We start from the raw sequence: 25296 nt of genomic DNA on the forward strand, positions 1-25296 counted from the left end.
GGGAGGAGAGGGAGAGGGAGGAGAGGGAGGAGAGGGAGGAGAGGGAGAGGGAGGAGAGGGAGGAGAGGGAGAGGGAGGAGAGGGAGGAGAGGGAGAGGGAGGAGAGGGAGAGAGAGGAGAGGGAGAGGGAGGAGAGGGAGAGGGAGGAGAGGGAGGAGAGGGAGAGGGAGGAGAGGGAGGAGAGGGAGAGGGAGGAGTGGGAGAGGGAAGAGAGGGAGAAGAGGAAGAGGGAGGAGAGGGAGAGGGAGGAGAGGGAGAGGGAGGAGAGGGGGAGGGAGGAGAGGGAGAGGGAGGAGAGGAAGAGGGAGGAGAGGAAGAGGGAGAGAGAGGGAGGGAGAGGGAGGGAGGGGAGAAAGAGAGGGAGGGAAGGAGGGAAGGAGGGAGGAGAAAGAGAGTTTAAAAATATAGCACACAGAAAACTTAGCTTAGGCTTAAAAACACAGTACAGTACTTAAAAACAAATGTTAAAGCAAAAAACAACCTGCCATAGAGTTTAACACAAAGTTTTCCATAAAAATATCACTCTGAATTAGAGAGATATAAAGAGTCAAAGACAAAGAAGTACAGAGGAACACAGAAAAATCTATGCTTTTTTTTTGTCACATTGTTTTATTCAGCAGCTAACCCGTCCTCAGTGAGAAGTCTCATGTATTCTCAGCCACTAAGCAGACAGCTAAGAAGAAATGGAGTTCATAAGAAATGCCTTGCTGCCAGCAAGTGAATGTTTCCCTGACCACATCTGTGGAAGCCAGCGGCAAGGGCATTGAGGGGCAAATATTGGTTACACCTTCTAAGATTACAGGCTATAATTATAAAATTGGAGTCTACATAACTTGAAAAGTAGAGTAATTGATTTCAAAACTTCAGTAAAAGTCCAGCCTGATTATAGTTTACCTATCAAATAAACTCATAATTTATTTGAGAGGAGAGATTCTCCTTGACTAATAATTACCTAAAAACAGGTTAAGCATTAAGCAGTATGCCACTGGCCAAGAAGGTAGGTAGGAAGAACATTTGATTCTTATGATTGACATCATTCATTATCCGCCTGGTTTTGGGAAACAAAAGATATGATTATAAAACGTCACTCTCATTTTTAATCACTTACTAGAAAAAATAGGTCCTTTATGATCATTGAGCCATTCAAAAGAGTAGAACCAAGGTGTTTTATCTTTGGCCAAATAAATGGACATTCATTTCAGACTTCTAACAGCTATGCATTAAAGAGACGGGTTAGGCTAATGAGTGCACACACATAGCATTAAATGGAAACAGACTGAGAATCAAAAAACATTGCACCATGCTGTTCTCTGCCATCAAGTATTAAAAGGGTTAAATATTTACCCAACAGTCAAGACCAGTAAGATCATTGCAATTTTCTTGTATTTCCTCTAGTTAGTTTGTGATGGATCACTGGCAGAGTTTTATTCAAAAAACAAAGAATCAAAAGAAAGCAAAATTGAAGGTAGTGCTAAAAACTCCACATCATCCCATGAGAAAAAATTGGATGCGTATCTAAAACTAAGTGTCTTGCCTGATTCAGTTAAAGTAAAATCGTTCAGATAAACAAATAAATATCACTTTAGTATGCTTTCCATATAGTTCAGAATAGACAGTGCTTATCTGGCTAAAATCTTTATTTCAAAGCCCAGAATCTAACACTTCATGACCAATGAATGGTGGTGCATACCTGAAAGCTCAGCACATAGAAAGCAAAAGAAGAAAGATCAGAAAAAAAAAATGCCATCCTCAGCTACATCATCAGTATCAGACCAACCTAGATGCATGAGTCCTTATCTCAAAAAATAAAGAAACAGCACATTCCCTGTTATCATTGTCTGCCCTTTTAAGATCACAATGCATGTTTTAATATTGAATTCTCAGATACATCTTTTGGGGTAATTATTCATATATTCCTGCTAGTGTAAAATGAGTCTTTTTCATACTAATTATTCTGCATAAATATTAGTACTCTACCTTTCATCCTTAAAACTGTTTAAAAATAAGTAGTTACTCTATTAGGAGGAACTATACTGAGTGATTTGTGTTTCACTTATTAGATTATAAGGCATCTTTGTTTGATATTTTTAAATGGCAGTTCCTTCAAAATTATGTAACATCATTAATAATTTAATCATCATCAAAATACTTTAATCTAGAAATGGAATTTTCAAACTAGCACCATTAATTTAGAGGAATTTTATTTATAAGTTAGCAAGTTTTATTATAGAATGATTATATACAGTTTGCTTTGATTGTCCTCCTTTCTGCTTCTCTCTCATCTCTCTGTTTGATTGCAGCCTTCTATCCCATTATTTTCTGTTTTGATTCTTCACATATTTTGTATTAATTACTGTTCCCATTCTGCTTCCTTAAAACCGTTGTTCTTCTCTCATTTTCCCCTTTCTAGTTCATTGCCTTCTGTTTCTACACATTTAAACAATAGTAAATATATGAAAGAAGCTACAATGTACATATGGGAAATAACATGTGACATTTGTCCTACTAAGTTGAAATTATCTCACCTAACCTTTGCAGCTTCATTCATTTTCCTCCTGGTTTTATAATTTACAGACAATTCCTACTGTATATGTGAACCACATTTTCATATTTCAGTTACATGTGGATGGAAATTAAAGGTTTTTCTATCTCCTTGCTGTTGTGAAAATATGGATGTACAAATATATGTGTGGTAGGAAATAGAATACCTGATGGTTAAGAATATTAAACACAACCAACATATTTGTTAACCATTTATGGTATTCCTTTGGGTAATTCTACTCTCAGTTCATTGATGAGTGATTTCGTGAGCAATTTGAGATGTTATTCTTGATGTTTAATGTTCACAGTTCTTTATTTATAAATTCTAGGTAAAACTCCTGTCTGACATAGTTCTAACAAGGACGTTTCATGTAGGCTCCCTGTTTAGTCTACTCATCATTCTCCTGGTGGTCAGAAGTGTCTTATATTCATTTAATCAATGTTATCAATTATTTACTCTAACTCTTGTGCAACAATAGTTAAAGATTTCACTATTGTTAATTCTTAAAGCAAATATGATGCCGCAGGTAGTCTCTCCACAAAGAATACCTTACAGCTCAATAAGTTAACTGCTAGATTCTGCCAAACATTTTTGGAAAGTCTGTTACTTCTCAACTTTTCCACAAAGGAGAAAGGAGATTAATACTATCAAACCCATTTTGTTAAGGGAATAGTCTATTAATATAACATTTTTAAACCTTGATTCTATCAAATAAACAATAGTGATATAATGGTTCAGATTGATTATCACATGATAATAGTCAATGACTAACACCTAGCTCAATCTAACAAGTGACAGTCATGTGGATTGAAAAAATCAACAAATATACCTCAGGATTAAATAGTACTGTAAGTAAATGACATGGATATACATATACCAATTATTGGAACCTCCAAGTTACCAAGTATTTTACATCTATGTTTGCAAAATACACATTTTTTCAGTATTACATGGAATTTATTCTAGCGTTGATTATATTTTAAAATGCAATTTTTTCTTTGAAGATACAAAAAATTAAAAGTTCTTATAATCTACATACCACAGTGAAATAAAACTAGAAATCAACAACAAGAAAATGAGCAAACACATAAACATTGACAGCACAGTATTATAGGATGGAAAGGGAAGCACAACAATTCCTAAAATAAACTGAAATTGGAACATAGCACCAGCACTTGTGGGATACAATCAAGTAGTTCTATTCCAATTGTTAGCTTATGGAAAAGGGAGATTTGGGTTTTTCTATTGTATTGTATTGTTATTATTATTATTATTATTACATTGTGTATTTATTATTATTATTACAGAATATTATCCTGTACTCTGTTGAAGGCTGCATGTCCAAAAATATATGGCCAGCATAAAGTAAATTTGTAGTAAAAAAAAAAAAAAAAAGAAATAGGAGAATTAAAAGTATGTGGGTAGAAAATAAGGATTAAAATTGGGAGGGATGGGGGAGGGAAAGAGATGAATATGATGAAAACATCTACAAAATCATTCACTCTATGTATTGCCAACGCATGCTGACACTATTAAAATCAATATGAAAAATTCTCCAAATAATTAAAATTAAATCTATTATATGACCCAGTTGTACCACTCAAAGGCTAATGTCCAAATGACTCAATATCCTACTCCACATATACTTGCATAGCAATATTCAGTATTGTTCTAGTCACATTTGCTAACAAATAGAAGAAACAAACTACATTCCTTTTAACTAGTGAATGAATATTGAAATTGTGACAAATATACACTACAGAATTTGGCTATGAGAAAAAATTATCAGCATTGCAGGTACTACGGAATTAGAAAAGATTATGTTTAATGAAGTATCTCAGATTCAGAAAAAAATACACATATTTTCTTTCACCAGGGGCTCCTAGCTCTAAATCTTCATATCTGAGTACATATTCTTCAAGAACAACAGAAACAAAGAAAGTAAAAAGGGACCCCTGACAGAGTAAGAAGTGTGGTATTGATAGAAAGAGAAATAGCAGGGTATAGGTGATGTGGTCAAGGAAACGGCAAAAATAGGGACTTGAATTAGGGAGGTGGAAGATAAATACTGAAGAGGCTAAATAACAAGAAAGATGATTGAAAAGGTCATAAGGGCTCAAACTACTAGCTAGTTGCCTAAGAAAACCTATAATGTATATGAATCCCTATATAAATATACATATAGAATTCAAATAAAATGTTCTAATTTGAACTGACAATGCTTCCTCTAAGGGCAGATAGACCTCCTAACAAACATTCTAATACCTGGAAGGGAATTTTCCCTTTGAACTGTCAGTCAGGCTTGTCCAAGACACTCCCATATTATTTCAGTCTATATTCCTTGGCACTTCCTGAGAGGTAGAAGGTGGCTCCTTATTACTGAAGATACAATGAGGCTCAGGCACAGGGAACAGAAGACTGTGCCCTTCCCCCAGACTTGAGCAGGCCTGAGAGACCTTGTTTACCACAATAGACCAAACAATAGGACTTTGCCTGCCTTGGTGTTGCCTACCCTGGCGGCTCCTTGGCTGTCTGTAGCCTGGTACAGAAGCTGAAAAGAATAGACTGCCTGCTGAGCTCACCTTGACATCTCTGGCCTGCAATTAAGTATGGATTCCCCTCACCCCCAGCAGGATGGATTCCTCTCACCTCCAGCAGGATGGTTTCAGCCCCCAGCCAGCTGAAGCAAGAAGGAACTCTGGGGGTGGGGGTGGGTTATCCCCTTTAAATTAGAAGCTGAACATTAAAGCATTGAGCCTCGACCTTTGTCCTGGCTTCATCTCTTCCCGCAGTCCTGTCCCTCTTCCATTCCCAGCCTCTCTTTCAGGTGAACCCGGTCGACTGTGGCTGCTGGCCCTCAACAGAAGACTGTGAGCTGGAACTAACCTGAATGCATCCTCCCTACAAATTAGGTTTCGTGATACCAGAAGACACCATTCCAGCTATGAAAGGAGAGAAGTAACCAAGACTCCTATCTGTGATCTACATCAATGATTAATGTGGTACGATAACCATTACGGTACAGAAGTTTCATGGATAGTTTGTCAGCAACCAACAGCTCTCTAAGTGGATGTAATCACTGTTAACAAAAAAGAAATCATTCCTAGTACTGGAAATGTAGCCAACTACGCAAAGGTAGTAAAGTCCTGGATCTTAAAGGACATCCTAAAACCAATAAACACTTTATTAAACCAGCTTCAAATATTTGGCCTTGTGTATAGATAAGTGTAGGCCTCACTCTACCTCGAGTAACCTTCTCTTTGGAATAGACAGATAGAATTACAGAACACACGCAGGTACAATTTAGAGTTGTAGAAGCCAATCCTAATGGATATATCTAGAAATAACTTGCCCACCTAAGGCTCAGGAAACACTGTGAGAGAAGGGAGTTTTCTCTGAGAGACTTTCTCTAGTAATGTCAGAATGCATGCACATAAAATCATTAATCACAAATCTCATTAACATGAGTGGTTAAGTATTAGGTGAAGAAGGACAACAAAATTGGCATACTAAAATGGACAGGGAAAAGACTACTACACCTCAACACTATATAAAGAACTAAAAGCAACTTAAGAATGATGATTTGGGAGAAAGTGTCTTCCCCAGGAAAAAGCATACCTATTAGGTATTCAATAGTAAATATCTGTGAGAAAACATATTCAAGTAACACTAAGTAGAATGAGCAGTCGATATTTAGGAAAAAAGTAATATATATTTAAAAGTACATATTATAAATGATTATAATAAAAATAAGTTACACTTCAAAAACTTAATCAGTGATGCACTTCATAACAATAAATGAGAATAGGCTAAGCTCAAAATTAGTAAACAGAAAAACATAACAAATATTAAGGTAGAAATTTGAAAAAATTGAAATGGGAAAAGAATATCAATAGAGCCAAAAGTTGAGTCTTTATGAAAATGAGAGAGACAGATAAGCACTTACCAAACTAACATAATTAGCAAAATGACCAAATTAGAACTGTAAATTGAAAAAATATAGCAAACACCATGAAATTCAAGGGATCATTAAGAGATATTTTGAAAAAAAAAATTTTTTTTTTTGGTTTTTCGAGACAGGGTTTCTCTGTATAGTCCTGGCTGTCCTGGAACTCACTCTGTAGACCAGGCTGGCCTCGAACTCAGAAATCCACCTGCCTCTGCCTCCCAAGTGCTGGGATTAAAGGTGTGCGCCACCACTGCCCAGCGGATAGTGAGTTCTTATATTCAAATTTCCTTATGTTTTTTTCTTTGTCATTGTTTTAGACCAGGGGTTCTCAACCTGTGAGTTGTAACTCCTTTGAGATTGAAGGCATGCGCCACCACTGCCCGGCAAAATTTTCTATGGTAATTATTTGGAAAAATTTAAATCAACTATATTTAAATACACATGTGCCCTACCAAAATTAAATCAAATGAACATAGCAACTTTTATTTCTTATTATAATAAGCAATACAATTAAAACTATAACTAAATCTCTCTTCTAAACCTAACGAAGTAAGTAAAAGATATCTATAATTAAAAATGTTAAATACTAAAGAAATTAAAGAAAACAGAAGATGAAAATTGTGCTTATATTCATGGATCAACAGAATTAATATTGTGAAATGAGGTGATTTCTTGCTAAAGGGAATCCAAAGCTTCAGTGAAAATCTTCATTTGTTCAGAGAAACTGAAAAATCAAACAACAATAACAAAAGACAAACAAAATCAAAAAACAACAGGAACAACAAAGTATTGCTCAGATTTATTGAGATGCACATAAGGTCCTGAATGGCAAAACAATCCTTAGCAAAATGAATGATGACAGAGGGGTCACTATACCTGATTTTAAGTTTTACTAGTGAGCCATAGTCATAACAACAGTGTACATGAGTGGAACAAAGTAAGACATGACTCTCAACAGAATAAAATAAGAAGAGTAAAACGCAAAGCGTATACAGAAAAGTTTGAACCTCTATAGAACCAGTATTTTCTCATAACATTGTTATAGTTTATTCCTGAATATTTTTACCTACAGTCCATTTTGAAATAATGTATCCATCTGTTACAGAGGGAAGAATAAGTTAATTTTTTGCATGTATGTATCCAATAATGTCTCCCTTGCTGATTTATCTTGGAAGTGTATTATAAAGTGACTATCCCTATCAATATTTCTTCTTAGACATTTTTCTAGATGTTTAGCTTAAAATTGTGAGCAGTTGGCAGTCATGTATAGTCTGTGTTTACATATATATATATATATATGTATATATATATATATATATTCAAGGAGATTTATCTATATCTGTATACATTATATACAGCAAATTAAAATCTTTCTAAAGGGACTATTTTGACTGATTCTTTTGTTTTTTAGCAAAATATTATTACCCATGCAAAAGATTACATATGCAATTTGAAAAACATGTTGCCCTGAAGCTATTACAAATGACACTATCAAGCTGACATTACATTTCAAGTACAAGAATCTGTATTCCACAATTTTTTTTTTTGACATTTAGCATCAACAGTATTCTAGTAAGAAGGAGAAATAATTGTCAAGCACTGTTCTGCAAGGTGCCAGGTTACAAAATTTACTATCCACATTATATTTTCAATATGAAATAGAGTGAAACTATGTCTAATCCTCTTACTTCAGTCATAGAAATTAATGGAATATGAGTGGCACCCATGGTGATGAAGAAAGCTACATTTTTTTTTTTTTTTACTTTACTATGACTGTGACTAGCAAACCATGTCCTCAATTTTGTGAATGTAAGCGTTTAGAAGCAAAAGGAAGGGGTAAAAGATAATTTCAAACTATAACAGAAATAATTAAAGTATTTCATTATAGAAACATTAATATTTGTATTCCGTATCTGCAATACGTATAATGTATAATTTAAGTTGAAAATCTTTCCAAAATTTGAAATTTTCTGAAATTTAAATTCATTTTTACTTGCATTTTCAGGTAAGTGATTTGGGGCTCCCTGTAGAGTGATTTGAAATTCTCCATTTTTTTTAAAAACTAAACAACAATAATCTTAATGAGATAATTCAAAGAAAAATAGTCCATAAGCTCAATTTTAATTTGGATCATAAAAGAATTTGTATTCTAGAGATAATTTATCTACAAAAAAAACAGATGATTTCAAATTAAATAAATTCACCTTCTTAATATTAACTTGTAGGTTCTGATATTTGATGGGTGGTGTATTACCGATGTATTATTAATTAGCTTCATTTTTAACTTGCCAACAAACATTTGGAAAATTGCTATTTATTTTCACTAGGCATACAGATATTAGAGGCCTAAATGATTGTTAGATCACTTAGTCACTCTGTCAATGTGACTGTCACTGGAGCAGAATTATAGGTTGGTGCTGTGGACCTTGAAGAAAGCAAATGAGTATCGACATTAGTGATAGAGATGACATGTCTCAAGAGGTTCCCAGTGTTCACAGAAGACAGAGACTGAGAAGTAATGACACTGGCATCATGTTGTGAATAAAATGGGACTGTGAGCTCTCAGGAGAGGACAAGAATTGCTAACTAGGTGGTCTACCCTTCATGGTTAAAGAGAAAGGAAGTTACCTTTTGAGAATATCTGAAAAAAGTGAGAGTGCTGTTCTTGAAGTCCAGAAATAACAATTCTATATACTTTACCTAGAGGTTACAGATCTAAAGAAGGCCTGCGAACAAAAAAATCAAGCAGCTTTCAACATTCTCTGTGCCCTTCCCCCAGCCTTGAGCAGGCCTAAGAGATGAGACCTTGTTTACCACAATAGACCAAACAATAGGACTCTGGAGGTATGGCCTGGGCATTTCCTGCCCTTGGCAGAGGCAGTGCTTGCTTTGGCCTTGGCGCCTTTCTGGCTGCCTGTAGCCTGGTACACGAGCTGAGAAGAATAGACTGCCTGCTGAGCTTGCTTTGAGCAATTACCTGTGTGGATTCCTCTCACCTCCAGCAGGATGGTTTCTGCTCACCCCCAGTGCTCACCCCCAGCCGGATGAAGCCAGAAGGAACTCTGGGGGTGGGGGTGGGTTACCCCCTTTAAATTGAAAGCTGAACATTAAAGCATTGAGCCTCGATCAGAAACCTTTGTCCTGGCTTCATCTCTTCCCGCCCTCCTGTCCTTTCCCAGCCTCTCTTTCAGGTGAACCTGGTGGTCTGTAGCTGCTGGTGGCAACAATTCTCAGCAAAACATGACTTAATAGTGATTTTTAGACATTCACTAACTTGTTGAAACAGAAAATAGATTATTTTGAAATGATAACTCAATTGAAAGGCAATATATGTCTGAATTTTAAAGTTTTATTTACTCACTTAACCCTTCTTGAAATTACATGCAGTTACTGGTTGCAAAAATTGATTAAATTTAAATAAATGTTATACATCACTAAATTGATACTTATATTTTTAGGAAGCATTCCTCTCAGTGATGGGTTAAAGGAACAGAAAAACTCAGTTCTGGGAAAGTTAGTTTGCTTTTAACAAATAAAACAATTTGTCATATGAACAAATTCTGTGTTCTCCCTTGACTATAAATCAGGTCAATACTCTTTTTAGTAACTTGGTATTCATTTCCATTTTTGTACTTTTTGTTTCTGCATAGACATTCTGAGTATATCTTTTGTAGTCATATATCCACAAGATAGCTGGAAATTACCAATTATGGTTCATTCTACACTAAGTATGACTATTGATTGCCTTTTGTAGATGTCTATGTGGTTCTTAAACCATGACTAGTAGTGTCACCTGGAAATTTTATATAACTTCATTTAAGGCATACATACTTCAGAACTATGGCTTGAAACTACTGTGTAACAGAACAAACCTTCAGAGTTAATGAGGCATGTTCAAGTATGAAATCACTACCTTGTGCCATGGATTTGATTGAAGTTAGGACTCTGAATCAGGAAATTACCTGATTTGGCAGCTTAGCACTTTTCTTGCACAGTAAGCCAGAATGGGTTCAATTGAAGCCATTTTACCTCCATGAAATTCTAGCTAAATCCATGAACAAGTATTCTTTTGTCATCTTTCTCAGAATGATGCATGCATATTGTATGACAGACTAAGATATTTAGAAATATGACTTAGGGCAGTAGAAAACATAAAATGTATCATTTAAATATTCTGTGACTCTAAAAAACCAAAACTACTGAGGAAATCACATCTCTAATTTGCAAACTAGCTAATGACAGTCCTTGTAAACTCTATAATTACTACTGTTTAAGTGTCTGTTGCCAGTTGTAATATTGTTTTGAAAGCTTCTATCTTCAAATACCAAAAATGGTAATCACAGTTTTGTTTAATAAAAATAGGACACACGTGTGTCTTTTGTAAAGTATAATTTAATTAATTTACTTATTACCTAGAACTTAAGGCTAGACAAAAATTGACCTATTGGTCATGTAATTACAATTTTTTGTAACAGTATATTTTATTCTCCTGATGCTTAGTGCTTTCCTTGGCTAACCTGGGACAAGTCCAGGAAGGTTTTGTCCTATGTGCAATCTAATCTAGGCCAAGAATGCTTTTAGTTTCTGGTACTTATTACTGAATAAGCTCTCCCATTACTAGGTATTTTTGTTTTGTTTTGTTTTGTTTTGTTTTGTTTTGTTTTGTTTGCTTGCTTGCTTGCTTTTTGAATTCTCACTGACTGATTCAACTCACCTATTCTGGCTCAAACTCCTCTCCACACCGATTCAATCTGGCTTCCCTCAGCTTCTCCCAAATTGCTCTGCTTGTGTCATACAAATTCTAGCAGTCTGTGCTAAATCTTCTGGCTCCTTCTCATCTGGATAATTCTGACTTTACATGTGCCTGGCTTCTTCTTTCTTCAACATGTCTCTGTAAAATTGTTCCCTTCTGCACACCTCTCTCTCTCTCTCTCTCTCTCTCTCTCCCTCTCCCTCTCCCTCTCCCTCTCCCTCTCCCTCTCTCCCTTCCCCTCCCTCTCTTCCCTTCCCCTTCCCCTCCCCCTCCTCCTTCCCCTCCCCCTCCCCCCTCTGTCTCTTTCTCTCTCTCCCTCTCCCTCTCCCTCTCTTCCCTTCCCCTCCCCCTACCCCTCCTCCTTCCCCTCCCCCTTCCCTTCCCCCTCCCCCCTCTGTCTCTCTCTGTCTCTCTGTCTGTCTCTCTCTCTCTCTTTCTCCTTCCCTCTTTCTCTTCCCTCACTGCTCTCTTACATAGCATCCCTTTATTCTCTCATCTCTTGAGATTGTGCATGCCCAACTCTGTGAAATCTTTCATTGACTGTCACTTTGTCGGCCACTAATTTTGACATTATTTTCAAATGTGGGTACTTCTTTCTACAAACTAACTTTACCTTATGTTTAAGATTAAAGGTGTCGACTAAGGCATGTTTGTGTTCCAGTCAGAGGGATTAAAGGTTACTGAGCAATACTACAACTAGAAACAGGTTTGTTCAGTAAATAACTCAATCTTGGAGTTAACAGAATGGTCAAATATTTGCCAACCTGAAACAATTTATATATTCATAATATAAAATAGATGATTGCTGCAGGATATTTTATCACACTGAGTATATACAATTAATACATAACATAGAATGTATATGATATATAATGTGTAATGAATATATAATACATTGTATAACATATATATTATATATATTATATAATATAAAGGACATATATTAGATTATAATGTTATATGATGTATTGTATTATGTTGTATAATATATAGTACATATATTATCATAGTACAGAATTATAATATCTATAGATTATATGTGGTATATAATTATATTATACACAGTATAATACATGTAATCTATGTATCTATTACACATGTAATACTATATATTATATAATATATAATGTGTATAATATATACATATGATATCTTTTTTTTTTTTTTTTTTTTTGGTTTTTCAAGACAGGGTTTCTCTGTTTAGCCCTGGCTGTCCTGGAACTCACTCTGTAGACCAGGCTGGCCTCGAACTCAGAAATCCGCCTGCCTCTGCCTCCCAAGTGCTGGGATTAAAGGCGTGCACCACCACTGCCCGGCTACATATGATATCTTATAGTCATATATTATATATATATGTTTGAATCTGTAAGCCCAATATTTAGCCCCATTATGGTTTAAAAGACAGCTGAGGAATATTCTCCTTGATGCACAGAAAACATTGAGATTGTCAAGAGGCACAGACCTTGACAATAAAGGGGAGCTCCAGGTCTATTTGACACGTGTTTCAAAGACATTAGGAAAATAAACATGTTTCATAGAAATAATTTCTACAAAAAGAAACAAAAGTAGATTCATAAATCTTCAAGAAGTATACATGTCAATTATTTTAAATGCATGATTACAAAAAACTTTGTTCTGTATAGCATGGTATAAATGAAATGTTTTACTTGCTGCATAGTTTGAGGAATGCACCATATACTGCACCATGTCTTATAGGTCTAATATATCTGACATAATTTAAAACTTTTATATCATTTTTCAGAACTCTTAGATTTCCACACAATGTTAATAGATTCAGAAAAGCAAACTTATTGCAGATAAGAAGTTATGATCTCCTATCATTGTACAATAATTCTGTCCAATAAAATATGTAGCAAAACTTAATGAGGAAAGAAATTGACTTACCTATCAACTTACAACTACCTACTAAAGATTATGTGGCCCCACAGAACTCTTAGTCTATCTGAAGATCTTGCTTTAATTTTTAAACGCTTATCACTTCAGTTAAGATTCATTTTTATTCTATTGACAAAATAAAATAACATGCACTGTAATCACATATTGTTAAAGATACTGCCCCTCCTCAGCTGTGTTATAAACATTCTCTTGATAGGTCTGAGGTCCATAATTTTTTGTTTAAACTTTTATAAGAAACCAAAGTAATCATAACAGTAATCAAAATATAGATTATTACTGTTGTATTCTTGTACCATGTCCTATCTATACTTTCATGTTTCTAGCATCCATACTTTGATTTTTGCTTCTTATAAAACAAGAGCCAAAAACCTCATTATTTCCAATTCATAAAAGAAACAAAAATTAGTGACCTTCTGGATATCAATTCCAGATTCAAATATCTGTGAGCACATGAGGACTAAACAAATATGCTAACTGAAAGAAAAGAGGACATGGAGTAACTTTGAGGCCTGAAGACTCTATGAGAATAAAGAAAAAACTTGATTCATTAAATAAACTTATATGTATGCATGTATGTGTACGTATAATATATGTACATATTTATGTTACTCATTAAATACATTTTTTGTTTCAATTAAAATATGAAGAATAAACAGACACTGTTCAAGCTGAATGACATTTTCACAGATTATCTTGTTTGCCAAGGAGGACCATATTTAAATATAATTTTCAGTTTTTCCCTCTAATATTGTATCATTGAGCAAGCAAGATGTTTCAATGCATTATGGCCAAATCTGAAAACCTGAGCTGTATTATTGGTATATGTGTGGTGGAAGAAAAGAAAAAACTCCTCTCACCTCAACACTTATGTGACAGCATGCATGTACCTACACACACACACACACACACACACACAAGATAAATAAATATAATGAATTTTTTTAAAATATTCCAGATCCTAAAGATCTTAAAAAGGTACTTAAGACTCCAAAGTTTGTTGGTTTATGTGGGTTATAGCTGTTGATATTTGATAATAAAATTTAAGCAGAGACTATATATGTTTGAGATGGATAATTAATAAACTTTAATATAACAAGAAACAACATCTTATGAAAAGTAACAGTGTTTTCCAAAACAAAACCGAAGAAAAATATCATTGCTCATATTTTTTGCAACTATCACTAAGATTATTTTAATATAAAATCATTAAAATTTTACATTTGCTTTGGTATAAAATTTCTTTTTAATTTGTCATCTCGACATATATAAAAAATGTTCACACATGACCATGGATTAAAGGAAGATTTTCTGACCCCTAAAAATGTCTCTTGGACCCCTTGAAAGTGGTTCACTGCTCTCAGGAATTCTCAGATCACACTTGTAGTTGTAAACCAAAACAAAATTTCATTTTAGCTAAGACCAGCTTTGGATACTCAACCTAAACTTTTGGAATGGTTTAGATGAAAGTCATATTTAAAAGCACACTTGTGAAAGTCATATTTAAAAGGCTTTAACTTATTTAGTGGACGATCTTCCCAAACACTTGCTCTTCATGACACTTTTCTGTCATGTTTGAGATTCTGAAAACATAAAGTTGCTGGTACTTAGCCTTTGACATTATGTGCATCAGAATTTCAAGATCACCAGATTCACAATTGCCTCTGTCTCTTCATACCTGTCTAAACTCAGAACTGTAAAAAGTAGGTCAAGAACTAGGATGAGATTTTGCACATCTCTTAGATAGAATGTATCTGTGCCACACATTCTGAGTTCACTGATAATAACTCTGCTAAAGTAAAGATGTAGCAAAATGAGCAGCTGAAGAATGACAGCATTAATGCTTATTGCAGTGAGTGCAATTATAGTATTTTATCATCAAAATCCATCACTCTGTTAAAGATGATGGAATAAGTCTATGAATACAGTATAGATAGAGTTGAATATCATGTCAAAAGTCAGGCAAACTCATTGACTTATTCCTTCAGTTAAGGGTTTATTATGACAACCATAATTACATGCTTTATAGATCTCAGTCAGGCCTATAAGCCTTCCTGAAAAGATGAGCTCTAAGAAAATTCAAAGTTTCTCAAATACTGCAACAGCTTGTTTCAATTCCTTTCCATCCCAATAGAGCATGCTTGACAAAGAAATTGGATATGGGTGTATTTCCAGACTACAAACACAAACACTTGCACATCTAACACTTAAACAATGTTCTATACTTTTATCTTGTGCAGAAATGTCAATACCTTAAAATAAAAACTGTCTTTAGATGTTACTATGTAAGCTTCACACAGAAAATGATAGCTATTGTTTGAATATAGCGTATTTATCATTTTCAAACTGTTTATATAAATGAAATAGCAATGTTGCCTCAGAAGAGTTGACATTTTAATTTCTACTCCCTCTTCCATTTCTGCTCCCACTGGTTTTATAATTCTGAAACAAATTTTCTTCTGATTTAAAAGGATGAGTGTTGTTTGTTGGGATTTTTTGCCTAAAAGTGTGGGTAATTTAACTACACTTCCCAACTGACAGACACTTCATTCCATAATAAGCAGAGTATGCCCAAGTACAGGCGTAAAATAATGTGTAGCATGTTTTTAGAAGATTATGCATATTTCTTTGTTCAGCTGGCCTGACACTTCATTTTTTTCATTTCCCTTTGTGTTTCTTTCTAAATATACATGGAATTGCAAATAATTCACTCATTCAGATTTTACAAGCCACTACTAAACAAAGGTTATTAATTTGTTATTTCTGAAGGAAAAAAGTATTTCTCAGAAAGTTTAGGTGCCTTGTAAAATTTGCCTATGGTCCACTATTTCTATGGTGTTTTATATGACCTGAAATAATTACACCCCCAAAAGGTTCAAAACATATTTGTCAATGACAAAGTTTGACTCCTTGCCTTAAAATATGGGAAATGACAATTTTTAGACTTGAGTAATATATCAGAATTTATTACTTAATATTTGTATAAATGACAAAGACAAATATATATAAAAGTAATATTTGACATTACATTATTTTATAAGGAAATGGTTTTAGTCTATCCTGTCTTGAGTATTGATTTATTTTAAGTAAACTTGACATTTATAATGATAATTTTCAGGAAATATCTAATACTAATGAAATAAATATATGTGACTCCCATGTATGTCACTGATTCTACTAAGTATATATTTAATTTCAGAAAACAATAATAGATTGAGCAACTACAATGTGTTTATGGCATAGGAATTCTTTTGAATTCATTATTTTTCTTTATTTGAATATTTGTTTCCTGTTGTAAGATAAAATAGAGAAGGTCTATTTAAATTTGATATCACTGAGAACCATCTTTTCAGTATATGCCTCAAATATATTTTTATTTGCCATGCCAAACAACTTTATTTTGGAAACTATTTTGACAGAAAATCCAGTGAAATTTACTATAAGACCATTCTACTGAGAGACTCAAAACCTCAGTGTTCATTGTTTTAATGTAAATTAAATACAGTAGGAAGGTTATAATTATTGGAATCTTCCATTGTTAGAAAAGGTATCTGATAATGGTGAAATGAAAAAGTGGTACAACAGTTAGCAATGTCATATTAGTCATGGTCTTTGGTGATAATAGAATTCATCTTAACTATCTAAGATCAGAAGGAATACAAACATACTTAGAGGAAATCCTTATAACTCAGAACATGAAGCTTTAAGCCTACATTACCATGAACAGTCCTTAAACCCATCCTTTTGACAACCCAGTGAAATCCACAGTAGCCCTACCACTTAAGATGCTCTGCAGTCTGTAAAGTTAACACCAGTATAGGACATCACTGCAGACATGGCAATAGATGTCCCAGAAAGTACTGTTTCCCTACTATCCTCTTCCCCCTTCAGAAGGATGAATTCCGTAAACATTTCCCTTTTGTCTAGCATGGTTCTTCAAATTGAAATCTCCTGCTATATCCATGTGCTATTGTTATGACCCTATTCATGTGTTTGAACCTAGAGGAAAACTGGGAAAATGAATATCTTTTAAGCTACACCGGCGCTTACACTGTGGAAAATTCTCACACATACAAAAGATATTAAATAAAATTCAGTAGACTGAGAAAGAGTTTGCAGGGTGACCTCTAGGCCACAGTCTAACCCACCTGCCCTTAGTGGCAACCACTTCATGTGGTGATAAAGATTATAGATTTGTAATTATCCATCTTTATTTTCTAATTTTGTGTGTCCACTGTTTGGAAGCACCATTCCATAAATAAGATTTTCCCTTGTTGTTGCTGTTGTTGGTTTTCCTCTTTTTTTTTTTTTCAGGACAAAAATTTCCAAATAAAAAAAAAAGACTACTAGTCTCTGTCTCTCTGTCTCTCTGTCACTCTGTCTCTCTCTCTGTCTCTCTCTCTCTCTGTCCCCTCTCTCTCTCTCTCTCTCTCTCTCTCTCTCTCCCTGTCTCTCTGTCTCTCTCTCTTTCTCTCTCTGTCTCTCTGTCTCTCTCTCTGTCTCTGTCTCTCTCTCTCTCTCTTTCTCTCTCTCTCTTTCTCTCTCTCTCTTTCTCTCTCTCTCTCTCTCTCTCTCTCTCGGTTTTGGGGTTTTGGTTTTTCGAGACAAGGTTTCTCTGTATAGCCCTGGCTATCCTGGACCTCACTCTGTAGACCAGGCTGGCCTCAAACTCGGAAATCCACCTGCCTCTGCCTCACGAGTGCTGGAATGAAAGGAGTGCACCACCACTGCACACCACTGCCCACCGCTGCCCGGCTGCTAGTTTCTATGTAAACCACACAGTTACCTCCTGCTTGCCCTTCAGTTACTCCACTATAACCCAAAATTACTTTCCTTTTCCCCTGATGCTGAAGTAAAGTTTTTTTATTTGAATGATGTGATTATGTCAAGCAAATCAACAAATGTTATGAAAGTAAACTTCAGAGAAACAGAGAATGACACAAAATGAAAAGCTTGCATCTTACAGGAATTAAGAGTGAATTATAGCCCTGGAACACAAATGTTGGTTATTCCAAATTTCATGTTACAACATGGAAGTAGTTTCCTGAAATTGTTTTGTTTTGCAGAACAAAGAAAGTCATAAATCAAGTCAATTTAAAAATTTGTGAGTAATTTAGAGAGAAAGGCACACCAAGATGGTAGAAGATTTTTCTATAGATCTAAGTTGCTATTTGATGGCATTCTTGTTTTTGGAGATGGTGGAAGCTAGTGGTCTACTAAGTTAATACATTTTAAAAGGATCTTAACGATTCTTCAGAGAATGGTAGTTACAACATAACACTAGGCAAGGGAATGACTGTTCAGGAGAGCTAGAATTAGGCCAACATGAGGTAATTATCCTCTTGACTTTCAACATTCCAATCTCTCTCCAATGTTACAGTTTTAATCAATGGGTCCTTGCCAACATAGCCTCTCTCTTGGAATTATATTTTTCATTTAAGTTTATTTTCTTGAATTTTATCTGACATAAATTAATTTTTGATTCTTAAAACCACACCAAAAAAATTTGTGTGTGAGAAACCACCAACCAAATTGTTCTGAAAAACAAAACCATGTGCAATTTTCTTCAATGTGTCTTTATTTCTAGAATAAAACACTGAGTTCAATATCCCTGCCTTCTAAATTATATATTTGAATTCAATGATATTTAATGAGAAACCCAAGTTTTCTTCAAAGCCTTATTTTATCAATATTGCTTTGTATATAAAAAGTAGAATAGTTGTGTTCTATATTTTTTGAAGTTGATAGCTTTAGTCTATAGATAAAAAGAAAAATTCATTACTTAGTTCAGTGAACCATTCCTTTTAATATCACTAATTCAATGTATGTACAGGGGGAACTAAATATACAGTTATTTCTCCCATATAAATTTTCTATTTTAATTATATTTTTTATTCTCAGTCATGCACAGCTGTTAATTTATCACTCTCTTAATTTAGCATATCTGATTTTTTTTATTTCTTATTTCACCTTTGAGATTGTGACACAATTACATCATTTCCCCTATTTTCTTTGTTTCAAATTGTTGCATGTATTTCTTTCCTCCCCATATGTTGTTCTTTTTACAAATTAATGGCCTCTGTTGATTAATTGTTGTTGTGCGCACACACACAGGCACATGCACACACACACATACACACTATATTATCTTACTGTATATATGTCTTCTGGGCTGAATATCTGCTAATGATAACCAGTTGAAATGCTGGTCCTAGAAAAAGACTATTTTTCCACTCTCAGAGTTTATTAGTTGCCTGAAATTCTTTGAGAAGAGTATTTTTAAAGCTTTATAGCCCTGACCAGTTTGGTTTATCTTTTGTTATTATTGTTCTGGTCCTGTTGAGTTAGTCATGATGTTTGTGACATCCTACAGCTATAACTTCTACAATGTTAGGAATCAGAGTATCACAGCAAATGGTAATTTTCTGGCTCTTACAATCTTTTACCCCCTCTTTCTACAATGTCCCCATAATCATTGTAGATGCAGATTTTTTTTTGTAGATGTATCCATTAGGACTTGTCTATACAACTTTTCATTTTGATTTGTTAGGATAAAGTCCAATGGTCTCCATATGCTGCAAAGAAAAAATCTTTTTATTAGGCATGAAATATCAGGATAATATTTAAAGTATAGTAAAATGGTAGTTTTAAGTTTTTCAAGATCCATAACTTACTAGGACAGGGAAGTTGGCTAGATATCAAGTACCAGGCGTGGTTTTGCTCTTGTTGAGTCTTAAATTCAATGAAAGAGCTGGTGGTTACTACTAAGATACTTGTGCTACAACTGCATCTTTAGTGTTATTGTATCAAACTGGTCATTGGGGTTCATAGGCATCATAACTGAGTAGATTTTTTAGTTGAATTCTTTTTTATTAGCATGCATGGAATCTTCTGGTACTATGAAACCTGGTTTGGAGGGAAGTTGCATTAAGGACCTGTGTTTTGGGTGTACAATATCTTGAGCAATAAGGACTTACTTTCTACCTCTCATGGAAAACCAAGGCTAAGACATAGTCTGTAATATTTGTGGAGCCTCTTTGTCAGTCCTGACTGACAACTCAAAGTGGGCCTTTCATGTGAAGAGCCACGGTGAGCGGTGACAGTATTCACCATTATAAGATGGCGCTGGCATCCGATGCTCTCCCAAGTTTACAGATGAACTGTGCATTGTGCAAGTGGTGAATGCGCGCCAAATCACGGCCCATCCCGGGGCGTAATATGCATTCCTGAGCAAGCAGCCAACCAGAAATGAACACACCGCTCCAGGGTATATATAAGCAGTGCCTTTTTGGGGCCCGGGGTCTTCCTCTTCACATCGCAATAAACTCTTGCTGCAGAAGGATCCTGGTGTCCGCGTGCATTCTTGCTGGCGAGACGATTGCGCGGGTCACAGCTGGTGCCAAAACCCGGGAACTCACCATCGCCGGTGCTGAGGAGATCCCCCATTCGCAAGGAGGATTCAGAACTGCAGATGAAGGTAAGCTTTGAGAGGTATGTTTGGTCTTGATCTATCTCATCTCTCTCCCCAATTACTAGGCACTGTAGAGGCTCTCATTGTCGTTGTGCCAGCACTCATTCTCTTCCTTTTGGTTTCGTTTTGTTTCCACCGATTCTCTTGTTAAATCCTGCCTCCGCCTGAGCCAGTACCACCGCTTCAGGCCCCCAGCCGCCGTTGGGCACGGTTAGTCGGACATAGATAAGCCACGGTACCCCTCCCTGTGTGTCAGATTCTCTCGTAGATAAGAGAGCAACATGGGAGCTTCGCATTCGGTGATCACAGCGCTTCAGTTGCTTTTGCAACAGCATGAATTAAAAGTCTCTACAAAAACGTTAGAGGGGTTTGTGAGGGAGGTCGATCGCGTGGCGCCCTGGTATATATGCTCAGGGTCGCTAACACTCGCCTCCTGGGACAAATTGGAGGGTGATTTAATTAGAGAACAACAGAATGGAAAATTGAAGCCTGGGACTGGGCCTCTGTGGAGGCTAGTAAGATCGTGCTTACAAGATGAGAAGTGCTGCCCAACTATCATGGCAGGTCAGGGAGTGCTAGAGGTGTTACAAGACAGCATGTCAGAAACAGAGCAGGATAAAAGGTTAGGAGCTCAGAAAGAAAAAAGAAAAGGCATGCCTAAGAAAAAAGACCCTTCCAAAGCCGCTCAGTCCGTGGAAGTGAGAGATAAGGGAAAGGACGCCCTGGGAGAGAAATGCAGGAAGGGAGAAGAGGCCCTGGGAGAGAAATGCAAAAAGGGACAAGAGGCCCTGGGAGAGAAATGCAAAAAGGGACAAGAGGCCCTGGGAGAGAAGCACAGGAAGGGAGAAGAGGCCTCAGAAAGAAAATCTCTTTATCCGGTAAAGGAACTGGAGGCCTTGGGGCTTGATAGCTCTGAGTCAGAGGAACTAAGTTCCTCCGAGGAAGAGGACTTAGATGAAGAAGCAGCCCGCTATTTAATTGCTACATTAGGACAGCGGGGTCTGCATATTGCCACAGAGAAGGTTCAAATTTCAGAAATTGGTTCCTTTTTAGGGACAGTTATTTACCCTGAGGAAATAGTTCCTCAAAAATTAGAAATTCACAGAGATCATTTACATACCTTAAATGATTTTCAAAAATTATTAGGTGATATAAATTTGTTAAGACCATTTTTGAAAATTCCCTCTGCTGAATTGAAACCTTTGTTTGACATTTTGGAAGGAGATTCTCACATTTCCTCGCCAAGGGCACTAACACCGGCTGCAAGCCATGCCCTGCGAATGGTAGAGGATGCCTTGCAGGAGGCCCAGCTAAAACGCATTGACGAAACCAAAACTTTTAATTTATGTGTCTTTAAAACCAGACATTTACCAACTGCTGTGTTATGGAAGGACGGGCCCTTATTATGGATCCATCCTAATGCATCCCCTGCAAAGATTATTGAATGGTATCCAGATGCAGTTGCTCAGCTTGCCCTTCGGGGATTAAAAGCAGCTATTACCCATTTTGGAAGGGAGCCTAAGGTTCTGATAATACTTTACACTGCGCATCAGGTTCAAATATTAACTGCTACCTCTGATGTTTGGGCGGTGTTAGTCACCTCCTTTAATGGCCAAATAGATAATCATTATCCTAAACATCCTATTTTACAATTTGCCTTGAGTCAGGCTGTTGTTTCCCCACGTATTTTATCTCAAGAACCACTCCCAGATGGGGTAGTGATATATATGGATGGGTCAAAAACAGGAGTAGGGGCTTATGTGGTTGATGATAGAGTTACATCTAAACAATATAATGAAGCTTCACATCAAATTGTGGAAAGCTTAGTGGTACTGGAAGTCTTAGGAACCTTTCCAGGCCCCTTAAATATTGTATCTGATTCCCTTTATGTGGTAAATGCAATTAAAGTCTTGGAAGTTGCTGGATTAATCAGGCCCTCTAGCAGGCTTGTAGAAGTTTTTCAAAAGATTCAATCTATCTTGGTCAATAGAAGATATCCTGTTTTTATTACACATATTAGGACTCACTCAGGTCTACCAGGTCCAATGTCTCATGGAAATGACCTGGCAGATCGAGCTACAAAGTTGGTTGCTATCGCCCTATCCTCAAAATTGGATTTGGCCAAAGATTTTCATAAAAAATTTCATGTGACAGCAGAGACGTTACGTAGTCAATTTTATATGACTAGAAAAGAAGCTAGAGATATAGTTACTCAATGTCAGAATTGCTGTCAAATTTTACCCATGCCTCGTGTGGGAATTAATCCACGAGGAATTCGGCCACTGCAGATTTGGCAAATGGATGTTACCCATATTCCATCCTTTGGGAGACTTCAGTATTTACATGTTTCTATTGACACCTGTTCTGGAATCATTTTTGCCTCCCCCTTATCGGGAGAAAAGGCAGCACATGTTATCCAACATTGCCTTGAGGCCTGGAGTGCCTGGGGAAAGTCTAAAATTCTCAAGACTTATAATGGACCAGCTTATGCTTCTCAAAAGTTTGGACAATTTTGTCGCCAAATGGAGGTGACCCACCTGACGGGCCTTCCATACAATCCTCAAGGACAAGGCATCATAGAACAGGCTCATCGCACTCTAAAATCTTATCTAATAAAACAAAAAGGGGGAGTCGAGGAGGCTCTACCCTTAGTGCCACGAGTAACCGTTTCTATAGCACTCTTTACTCTTAATTTTTTAAATTTGGACAGTCAGGGACATTTGGCTGCTGACCATCATTGGTTAGAGCCTGATAGGCCAAAGGAGATGGTCAAGTGGAAGGATGTCTTGACTGGCCAATGGAAAGGCCCGGATCCTATTTTAATAAGATCCAGGGGAGCTGTTTGTGTTTTTCCACAGGAAGAAGACAATCCATTTTGGCTACTAGAGCGACTGACGCGACGACTCGTGGCATCTGAAGATGACCCCCCGAAGGATTCATCTGCAGACGTTTCCAGTCCTAATTTGGATCCTCCAGATTTGGGTTCCTAGTATATAGGGGGAACAACGATGGGCTATATTATCTGCTTTTCCTAAACCCATACCTGTTAGACATGATGCCATGGTGTTTCCAAGATTTCTTACAACCAACAAAATCATGGGGCTGCCCTATCTTCCCTATGATAAAACCCACGCTCCCCTGGGGGAAAATCGCTCCTTACCTGAACGGGGCTCTCTCTGCTTTCAGATTATTGAGACAGGAAACTGTATAACTCTCTCAAAGAGAGCCTTGGGGTGGTTTTATGACAAGAGAAGCTGGGTTAAATTAACAACTAAAAAGGATAATAATAAAAAGGATAATAATTATGTCACTGAGTTTTCACAGTCCTTTTTGCAACCGGCCATTTGGATAAATGGAACATTTTTACCACCCGACTTTACTGATGGGGAGCATCCCCGTCAACCTAAGGTCTCCCCATTTTGTAGTCAAGAAGATGAGGGAGTTGTTCTGCCCTGGTCTGATTGTCAATCCAGAGTAACATGATGGGCAGATACCAATGAAACCTTTTCCTTTTCACCCAATATGTTGGTGGATCCTGGAGCTGACTCAGTGATGAGAGAGGGCCCTATTCTACAGGGCCTTGATATGAATCCCTTCCACAAATGGCTACTTTGTGGGATTAATGGCAGTTGTACCAACCTCAACCCCCTAGTCTTTCTCCAGGGCGGAGTGGCAGGTAGGACATCCTTTACAGGAATTATTAATGGAAGTATGGTGAAACAGGGTTCAGATCAGGCCCCTCTGTTGACAAATGCTACTCAGCTAATTACTGGAGTTAGCAAGACTATTGTAAATCAAACAAGTTATTTACCTACCCCAGTGTGTGTCTTTCCCCCCTTCCTGTTTATTCTTTCAAATTCCTCATTTGAAAACTGCACCAATGATTCATGCATGATGTCTCAGTGTTGGGCTGTTGGACAAGCTAAGCGTGCCATGGTTGCCAGGGTGCCACGATGGGTCCCTGTTCCTGTTGAAACCCCTTCTACCCTATCATTATTCAGACAAAAAAGAGATTTTGGGATAACTGCGGCTATTGTAACAGTGATTTCCATTAGCGCAGTTGCAGCTACGGCTGCTGGGATTGCTATGGCAACCTCGGTCCAGACAGGTACAGCCTTGAATCAGCTATCCACTACAGTGGCAGAGGCGGTCAACCTCCATACTTCTATGAGTGCTCAATTGAAAGGCAGATTGATGATTGTTAATCAGCTCCTAGACTTGGTAGAAGAAAGGTTAGATATTCTCTTTCAACTGACACAATTGGGATGTGAAAGAAAACTAGGAGCCCTCTGTATTACTAGTGTTCAATATGAAAACTTTACTTGAGCAGCTAACTTGTCCAGACAATTGTCTCATTACCTAGCAGGATAATGGTCGGAAGGATTTGATGAACTTCTCGAGAAGTTGCGAGCAGTGGTGGTGGCCATCAACTCAACATGCGTGGACCTTTCACTGACTGAAGGACTCTCCTCCTGGATTTCTTCGGCCTTCTCCTCCTTTAAAGAGTGGGTGGGAGTAGGCCTGTTTGGTGCAGCCCTATGTTGCGGATTAGTGTTCATGCTATGGTTGGTCTGCAAACTCAGAGCTCAACAAAAACGTGACAAGGTCGTTATTGCCCAAGCACTTGTGGCCTTAGAACAAGGTTCATCTCCCGAAATCTGGTTGTC

At 36.7% G+C, this 25296-nt stretch overlaps 1 pseudogene; it reads right to left on the minus strand.

Annotated features, from left to right (window-relative positions):
• Nucleotides 1-20604, minus strand: part of LOC114619254 — a 48395-nt pseudogene extending 27791 nt beyond the window's left edge.
• Nucleotides 20605-25296: the final 4692 nt, after the last annotated feature.

Source organism: Grammomys surdaster, unplaced genomic scaffold, assembly GCF_004785775.1.
Source record: "Grammomys surdaster isolate TR1022 unplaced genomic scaffold, NIH_TR_1.0 149, whole genome shotgun sequence".
NCBI lineage: Eukaryota > Metazoa > Chordata > Mammalia > Rodentia > Muridae > Grammomys > Grammomys surdaster.